Here is a 9,336-nt window from a genome sequence, read left to right as displayed (position 1 = left end):
ATGAAATCAATAATTAAATTACCATGTGCATTGACAAAAAAAAAGAAAAAAATATTATTATTAAGTAATTGAATAAGGGGATACAAAAAAATATATATATATATTACCCCGAATGCAAAATAAAAAGAATCAATGCACATGGGGCAAAACTCAAAAAACAAGTTTGATACATGAGCGTGTAATACAAAAGTGGGAAAAATTTGGGTAGCTAGGTAAAGCATTTTAAATTATATAAAGTGTGTATGTTAGGTGAGATCTTAGACTAATCAAGGATTCACTTTGTTAGCTCAGTTAGCCTTATACATATATCCTTACCTTTACCTTAGCCCCATTACAACCTTAAAAAGACCTCATGATGTTTGCATTGGTACATTAAATATTTGTTGATTGGTTAGATGAAGAACAATGTTTAAAAAGCATGATTAGAAAAGATTAGAGTGAAGTACCCTATACACTTGAGAGACTAGAGTGATATACACTACCAGTGAGGGTTCAATGCTTGATTCTATGTTCCCGGCTTTCATGAGCTGTCTTCTTACAAGTTTACTTATCTTTTATTGTGTAATTTGAATTAGTAGAATTTGATTCATATTTGTCTTGGAGAACTTATTTACTTTTAACCAAGTAGGTAAAAATATTTTTCATGTAGTTGCATTCACATATCATGAGGACATGCTAATGTTTAAGTGTGGGGAAGTTGATAAACCACTATTTTATGGTTTATCTTGTGCTTAATTGAGTGGATTTTATCGATCATTCATACACTTATTCATACTAAATGCATGGGTTTACATTCTCCTTCCTGATTTTGTGCTATGATTGAAAACATGCTTCTTTGGCCTTATATTTGCTAATATTAATCCTCTCTTATTACCATTAGATGCCTTGATATGTGTGTTAAATGATTTCAGAGATTACAGGGCAGGAATGGCTTAGAGGATGGAAAGGAAGCATGCAAAAGTGGAAAGAATACAAGAAGTTGAAGGAACTGCGAAGCTGTCAGCCTGACCCTCTTGCACTAAAACGGCCATAACTTGAGCTACAGATGTTCAAATGACACGGTTCTAGTTGCGTTAGAAAGCTAACATCCGAGGCTTCGCAACGATATATAATTTGCCATAGCTTACCCAAAGTTAGGTGATGCAGGCACGTGATCGCATCTGCGAATGTCAACCCACGCAAACGCATGGACGACGCTTCCGCGTCACTTTTCCGCGACCTGTACGTACCAGATTCCGAAATTAGCGATTTTTGGGTTGTTTCTGACCCAATTTTTGGCCCAAAAAGCACAGATTAGATGCTATAAAGTGGGGGAATGCATCTATTCATAATCATTCAATCATTACTCACAATTTTAGGTTTTAGATGTAGTTTTTAGAGAGAGAGGTTCTATCCTCTCTCTTAGGATTTAGGATTAGGATTCCTCTTAAAGGATTTAGGATTTCAACTCTTCATCAGGTTCAATATTTCATTTTTACTTTATATTCCTCTTTTACTTTCAAATACTTTAATGCTTGTATTATTGTTGCCTATTTGGCTTATGAACCATTCATGTTAGGATTTTCTTTATTTAATATAATTTGAGATATTTTCAGATCTATGATTTGTTTCTTTTATTTATGATATAAATAATTTAGATTTTTCTACCTTTTGGCTCTGGTTGATTAATTGGTGACTCTTGAGTTATCAAACTCATTGTTGACTGAAAATTGGAATTCTTCAAGAATTAATTCGAGTTCCACTAACTCTAGCCTTTCCCAAGGAAACACTAGGACTTAAGGAATAAAAATTAATTCATCCACTTAACTTACCTTTATAGTTAGAGGTTGACTTAGTGGGAGAAAAATCCAATTCTCATCACAATTGATAAGGATAACTGGGATAGGACTTCCAGTTCTCATACCTTGCCAAGAGCTTTACCAGTTATTATTTTGACGACTTGTTATTTTACATTACTTGTTCAACTCTTTTGAAAGCCCCAAAATATATCTTTGCATAACCAATAATAAGAACACCTCCCTGTAATTCCTTGAGAAGACAACCCGAGGTTTAAATACTTCGGTTATCAATTTTATCAGGGGTTTGTTACTTATGACAACCAAATGTTTGTACGAAGGGATTTTCTGTTGGTTTAGAATCTATACTCACAACGCGACTATATTTTTACAAAATTCTTTACTAGCAAAAATCCTAACGTCACCTAACTTGGTTGAATCAGCCGTTTTTGACTTGTTGGAGCTGAGGTCATGCTGGTCTTTGATTGTTTGGAGAGATTGGTGGTGGTACCTGTAAGAGATTCCGATTCTTAAGTTAGCATGGACTTTAGGTAGGTTTTTAGTAGAATAAGAATATGAGTTATACCTAGGGGCTCTAGTGTGTTTATGGTGGTGTTTGGTGATCTCCCTTGAGATAACATTGCTATCTTATCTTATATCTGGTGGATGAGATCATATCTTTTGCCAATCGCCTTTCAGCGGGCGGTAGTTTCTCCGTATTGGGCCCCTTTGGGTCTCTTTGGTGGTCTTCTGAGCTCTTTTAAAAGAGGTCAGTGGTGGACCAACCTTCAATGAGGTCAGTCCTTTTATCTACTGCCAATCCAACCTTGTAGCTCGGGTCATGGTGTAAACAGTGCCCCTACTTGAGCTTTGACCTTTTCAAGTGGTGGTGCTCGTTCTAAGCTTCGAGCTCTTTCTAAGAGGTCATGCTCAAGCATCTTCCAATTGATCATGTCCCGGGTGTTCGGGTAATGCTGCGTCTTTAATTCCCTTTTGAAATGCAAAGCATTTGCTTTAAATGCTGCGCCACTCACGAGTGCAATAGTTTCTTAGATATACGCGAGCACTTTTAAGGCTCATTAATTGGGCATTTATTCCTTTTGCCATTCGTTTTCTGGTGCGCGTAATTGTGATCATCAATGCCGCCATCAACATGGTACGCTCAATTGCAATCTCAACTCTTTATCACAACTTTGCACAACTAACCAGCAAGTGCACTGGGTTGTCCAAGTAATAAACCTTACGCGAGTAAGGGTCGATCCCACGGAGATTGTTGGTATGAAGCAAGCTATGGTCACCTTGTAAATCTCAGTCAGGCAGATTCAAATGGTTATGGATGATATATGAATAAAGCATAAAGATAGAGGTACTTATGTAATTCATTGGTGAGAATTTCAGATAAGCGAATGGAGATTCTTTGTCCCTTCCGTCTCTCTGCTTTCCTACTGTCTTCATCCAATCTTTCTTACCCCTTTCCATGGCAAGCTGTATGTTGGGCATCACCGTTGTCAGTGGCTACAATCCCGTCCTCTCAGTGAAAATGTTCAATGCACCCTGTCACGGCACGGCTAATCATCTGTCGGTTCTCAATCAGGTTGGAATAGAATCCAGTGATTCTTTTGCGTCTGTCACTAACGCCCAGCCTTCAGGAGTTTGAAGCTCGTCACAGACATTCACTCCTTGAATCCTACTCAGAATACCACAGACAAGGTTTAGACCTTCTGGATTCTCTTGAATGCCGCCATCAATTCTAGCTTATACCACGAAGATTCCGATTAAGGGATCCATGAGATAAACATTCAAGCTTGTTTGCTAGTAGAATGATGAGCGGATAATTTGTACGCTTTTTGGCATTGTTTTTAGTATGTTTTTAGTATAATCTAGTTAGTTTTTAGTATATTTTTATTAGTTTTTAGTTAAAATTCACTTTTCTGGACTTTACTATGAGTTTGTGTGTTTTTCTGTGATTTCAGGTATTTTCTGGCTGAAATTGAGGGACCTGAGCAAAAATCTGATTCAGAGACTGAAAAGGACTGCAGATGCTGTTGGATTCTGACCTCCCTGCACTCGAAGTGGATTTTCTGGAGCTACAGAAGCCCAATTGGCGCGCTCTCAACGGCGTTGGAAAGTAGACATCCTGGGCTTTCCAGAAATATATGATAGTCCATACTTTGCCCAAGATTTGATGACCCAAACCGGCGTTCAAAGTCACCCTCAGAAATCCCGGCGTTAAACGCCGGAACTGGCACCCAAATGGGAGTTAAACGCCCAAACTGGCACTAAAGCTGGCGTTTAACTCCAAGTAGAGTCTCTACACGAAAATGCTTCATTGCTCAGCCCAAGCACACACCAAGTGGGCCCGGAAGTGGATTTTTATGTCATTTACTAATTTCTGTACACCCTAGGCTACTAGTTTTCTATAAGTAGGACATTATACTATTGTATTTTCATCTTGGTTCTTTTGGTTCCCTCTCTGGGGCCGAAACCAATGATCACTCTTGTTCTTATGTATTTTCAACGATGGAGTTTCTACACACCATAGATTAAGGTGTGGAGCTCTGCTGTACCTCGAGTACTAATGCAATTACTATTGTTCTTCCATTCAATTCCGCTTGTTCTTGTTCTAAGATATCACTTGTTCTTCAACTTGATGAATGTGATGATCCGTGACACTCATCATCATTCTCACTTATGAACGTGTGACTGAGAACCACCTCTGTTCTACCTTCGATTGAGTGAATATCTCTTGGATTCCTGATTGCACGATGCATGGTTGATCGCCTGACAACCGAGTGCTCGTCTGACAAACGAGCCAGCCATTCCGTGAGATCAGAGTCTTTGTGGTATAGGCGAGAACCGATGGCGGCATTCAAGAGAATCCGGAAGGTCTAACCTTGTCTGTGGTATTCTGAGTAGGATTCAATGATTGAATGACTGTGACGTGCTTTGATGACAAGTCATCTTAGCCTAGTTTCACTAGTCTCTTTCTTTTGTTTTTAATTGAATTATGCACTTTCTTGAGGCTTAAGCAAGCTAATTTAGGTAGATTTTCATGCTTCCTTTGATTGAATCAACCATAGATAAATTAATGCAATTTCATGAGGTTTGATGCCATAATTGGTGCATGTTAGGATAGAATGAACATCTCATGATTTTGAGCATGGCTTTGATGTGTTTGGTTGATTTATGATAGGTGAAGAAAGCTTGGAAAAGGGTTGAAGTAAGAAGGAATGGCTAGAAGCTAAGAGAGGACAATGAAACAAGTGAAATTGAACCAGGAAGTATAAAGTTGGACTTGAAGTTAGCCCTCAAACGTTGGCACAAACTTTTGGATGAAAAGTTAGCTTCAACGTTAGCCCCCTAACTTGGAGGCTAACGTTGGAAATTGAAAATCCCTCCCAGGGCTAGCCAACGTTTGCGCCAACGTTAGCCCCCTAACTTGGAGGCTAACGTTGGCATGAAAATGTCCTCCCAGGGTGCTTCACGTTTGCGCCAACGTTAGCCCCCTAACTTGGAGGCTAACGTTGGCATGAGAACTATACTCCAGGGTGGCCAACGTTTGCGCCAACGTTAGCCCCCTAACTTGGAGGCTAACGTTGGCGCCACAAGCACACAAGGCAAGGCCAACGTTAGGGTCAAAGTTAGACCCCTAACGTTGGCACCAACGTGAGTAGCAGCAAAATGATGCTAGCTGATATGAAAAGTTTGCGTCAAAGTTAGACCCCTAACTTTGACTCAAACTTTGACTCCAACTTTGCAAAACTCAAATCCGGTTCAATTGGTTCACTTGGGTTCCTCTCCAAAATCCAAGAGCAATCAACCAAGGCCTCTTTCAACCCAATTCTACCAAGAGCAAAGGCCCAACTCAAGGCTTGAAGATCATTTGAAGAAAGTGTATAAATAGGCTAGAATTCAAGTTATTCGGGGAGCTTCCCTTTTTAGTTTTTAGAAAGCTTTCTTTTCGGTTTGGAGAGCTTGAGTGATCTTGAATTTATTAGTTTAATTGCTTTCAATTTCAATTACACTTGTCTTGGATCTTGGGTTGAAGAATTGAAGGAATTCTGTTTCAATCTCACCTTAGATCTCTCTGTTGATTTTCACTGCAATTTAATTTCCAGTTCGGTTATTTGCTTCTTCATCTAATCTCTTTGCAATTTACAATTTCCTTGCTATTGTTCTTGTCGGATCTAGGAAGGCATTGAGATCTAGACTTAGTTTTCTAGTCTCTTGGGTCTTGAGATCTAAATTCCAATTTTACATTCTGTTTAATGCTTTCAATGCTCATTTACTTTTCTGTTTAAGATCGGTTAGATTTAAATCTTTCTCTACTTCTCTGCTTGTTGCAATTTTACTTTTCCTAGTTTAATTCCTGCAAATCCAAGTCCCAATCCCCTTTACATTTCAAGCCATTTACATTTCTTGTCATTTAAGATTCTTGCAATTTACATTTCTTGCTCTTTAAGTTTCTGCCATTTAATTTCTTGTTCTTTAAGATTCAGCAATTTATTTCTTGTTCTCTTTACTTTCAATGCAATTTAAATTCTGCAAATCACCAATCAATCAACCAAATCTTGATTCGGTTGACTAAATCAACCACTAAACTAAAATTGCTCGATCCTTCAATCCCTGTGGGATCGACCTCACTCCCGTGAGTTTTTATTACTTGATGCGACCCGGTGCACTTGCCGGTTAGATTGGTGTTGTTTTGGGAGAGATTCTTGTCTCCACCAAAATATCCTCATCAAGTTTTTGGCGCCGTTGCCGGGGATTGATTAGATTGACAATGATTAAGTGAGGTGGTAGTTTAGATCAAGCACTTTTTCTTTAATTTTTGACTAACCCACTAACTGTTTGAATTTTTGCCTAAACTAACACTCACTTTGCTCTCTCAGTAGGGTACATTGCTTTTCTGGTTCTGTGTCTGTTTCTTGTTGTTCTGTACTACAAAAGCAATTTTCTTCTGATTTTCTCTCAAAGCCTATTAACTGTTTGACACATTGTGTCAACTAATCCTCTGACTACATTCTGGCATGAGAATATCCAATTTTCATTTGGATTGTTTGTGATTGTGCAGATCATGGAGAAAAGGAATCCTACAGCAAGAGGAAAAAAACTGAGGCATTATGATTTTCAACCTCCATAATCAAAGAGCAAGATGTCAAGCTAGTGACAATAAAAGAGCGCTTGTTGGGAGGCAACCCAACCGGAGGTAACTTTCTTTTCATATCTGTTTCAATAAAAAGGTTAATTAGTTTTATCTATATTGCAAGAAGCTAAGTTTGGTGTTACACACCAAAACAATCTAAGGGAGGATGAAGGATTCTAAGTTTGGTGTTCCACCAAAATTCCATCATACAACATATTCTCACCTTCTGCATTATGCTAGCTTCAAGCATTTAGATAAACTAATCAACTATTCTGTTGTTATCAGTTTTATTGCTTTTGAAAAAAAAAAAGAGAAAAAAAAAGAGTTTCACACATGGTTAATTTGATGCATGAGAACCATTAGCAAGGCACTAAGTTTGGTGTTCCCACACCAAAGTAAGTTCAAAGGCCGACAAATAAATCATGCAGACTAACCATTGTTTCTAAGTGCTTGGGGAACAAGCAACTTGCAATATCACTGCAGAGTATCATACAAGCTTTTGAAGATATTAAGCATCATCAACCTAAGAGATGACAAATGGACATGAAGGCCAGTAATGATGATGATGAGAAGAAGGAAAGCAAGTGAACTCCAACAGGTTGTATTGTTAAGTGATTGTTTTATATCAAATATTGCAGTAATTGAAAGTTGGATTGTATCCTTATTTGTCCTGTCTGCATAGTATAGTTTTCTTTATATTCCCCTGCCTGCCTGCATAGCATGGTCTTTCTTTATAATTCAATAAGCAAGATGCTTGATTATTCACAACATTCTTATCTTCAAAACTTGTTTGCACTCAATTTTCAAGAATGCATCACATGAAAGTTCTTTGAAATGAAGGATTAAGGAATTAAACAATTTTGAGGTAAGCAAAAGATTAGGAGAAGTGGTGGTTCTAGTTGTATGATTATGTATTGAGGTTGCATGCTTGTGAAAACTTGCATGGGAGCTCATAGGCAGGATATGAAGTTCAAAGAAGTATTGTGGAGATTCTCAAAAATCAATTGATCCGAGAAGCAAGCAAAACAAAAATAAAGTAAAGAAAATACAAAAACAAAAAGAACATGGCCCAAGGCTTTGAGCATCAATTACTAGGCAGAAAAAGAAAGAAAGAAATAAAAACTCAAAGAGTTGTTATCCTAGTAAATGCTTGTGGTTGAAGTGTGTCAAAGAAAGAGGCTTGAGCAAGTAAATCCTGAGGGGTGCTTTAACACCTAATACCTTAAAACCAACTGGTTTAGGAGTATTGATTAAAAGCTTATTTAAAAAGCCGCTTTGAGATATGATACTTAGAGTCGAGGCCAAAGCAAAGAAAATGATAAGCTGCTTCAAGGTGATTACATATAAAGAGATCTCCATGATACCATTTGGATGAATATCCTAAGACCTACGACTCCCAATATGTGAGGACTAGTGAGCACTGAAGCCCTTGCATGAGCATATGATTTAGAGTTCATCCCACTGTTACTTGATCACTTCACTCACTGTGCTTTACAAGTGTTCCTCAATCCATCTTAATTGAAAGAATCTCTGAGCATAATTCATTTCTTGCTTGAGGACAAGCAAGCTTTAAGTTTGGTGTTGTGATGACAAGTCATCTTAGCCTAGTTTCACTAGTCTCTTTCTTTTGTTTTTAATTGAATTATGCACTTTCTTGAGGCTTAAGCAAGCTAATTTAGGTAGATTTTCATGCTTCCTTTGATTGAATCAACCATAGATAAATTAATGCAATTTCATGAGGTTTGATGCCATAATTGGTGCATATTAGGATAGAATGAACATCTCATGATTTTGAGCATGGCTTTGATGTGTTTGGTTGATTTATGATAGGTGAAGAAAGCTTGGAAAAGGGTTGAAGTAAGAAGGAATGGCTAGAAGCTAAGAGAGGACAATGAAACAAGTGAAATTGAACCAGGAAGTATAAAGTTGGACTTGAAGTTAGCCCTCAAACGTTGGCACAAACTTTTGGATGAAAAGTTAGCTTCAACGTTACCCCCTAACTTGGAGGCTAACGTTGGAAATTGAAAATCCCTCCCAGGGCTAGCCAATGTTTGCGCCAACGTTAGCCCCCTAACTTGGAGGCTAACGTTGGCATGAAAATGTCCTCCCAGGGTGCTTCACATTTGCGCCAACGTTAGCCTCCTAACTTGGAGGCTAACGTTGGCATGAGAACTATACTCCAGGGTGGCCAACGTTTGCGCCAACGTTAGCCCCCTAACTTGGAGGCTAACGTTGGCGCCACAAGCACACAAGGCAAGGCCAACGTTAGGGTCAAAGTTAGACCCCTAACGTTGGCACCAATGTGAGTAGCAGCAAAATGATGCTAGCTGATATGAAAAGTTTGCGTCAAAGTTAGACCCCTAACTTTGACTCAAACTTTGACTCCAACTTTGCAAAACTCAAATCCGGTTCAAT

The sequence above is a fragment of the Arachis hypogaea genome, chromosome 6 (assembly GCF_003086295.3).
Source record: "Arachis hypogaea cultivar Tifrunner chromosome 6, arahy.Tifrunner.gnm2.J5K5, whole genome shotgun sequence".
Lineage (NCBI taxonomy): Eukaryota > Viridiplantae > Streptophyta > Magnoliopsida > Fabales > Fabaceae > Arachis > Arachis hypogaea.
This window is presented reverse-complemented; position numbering follows the sequence as displayed.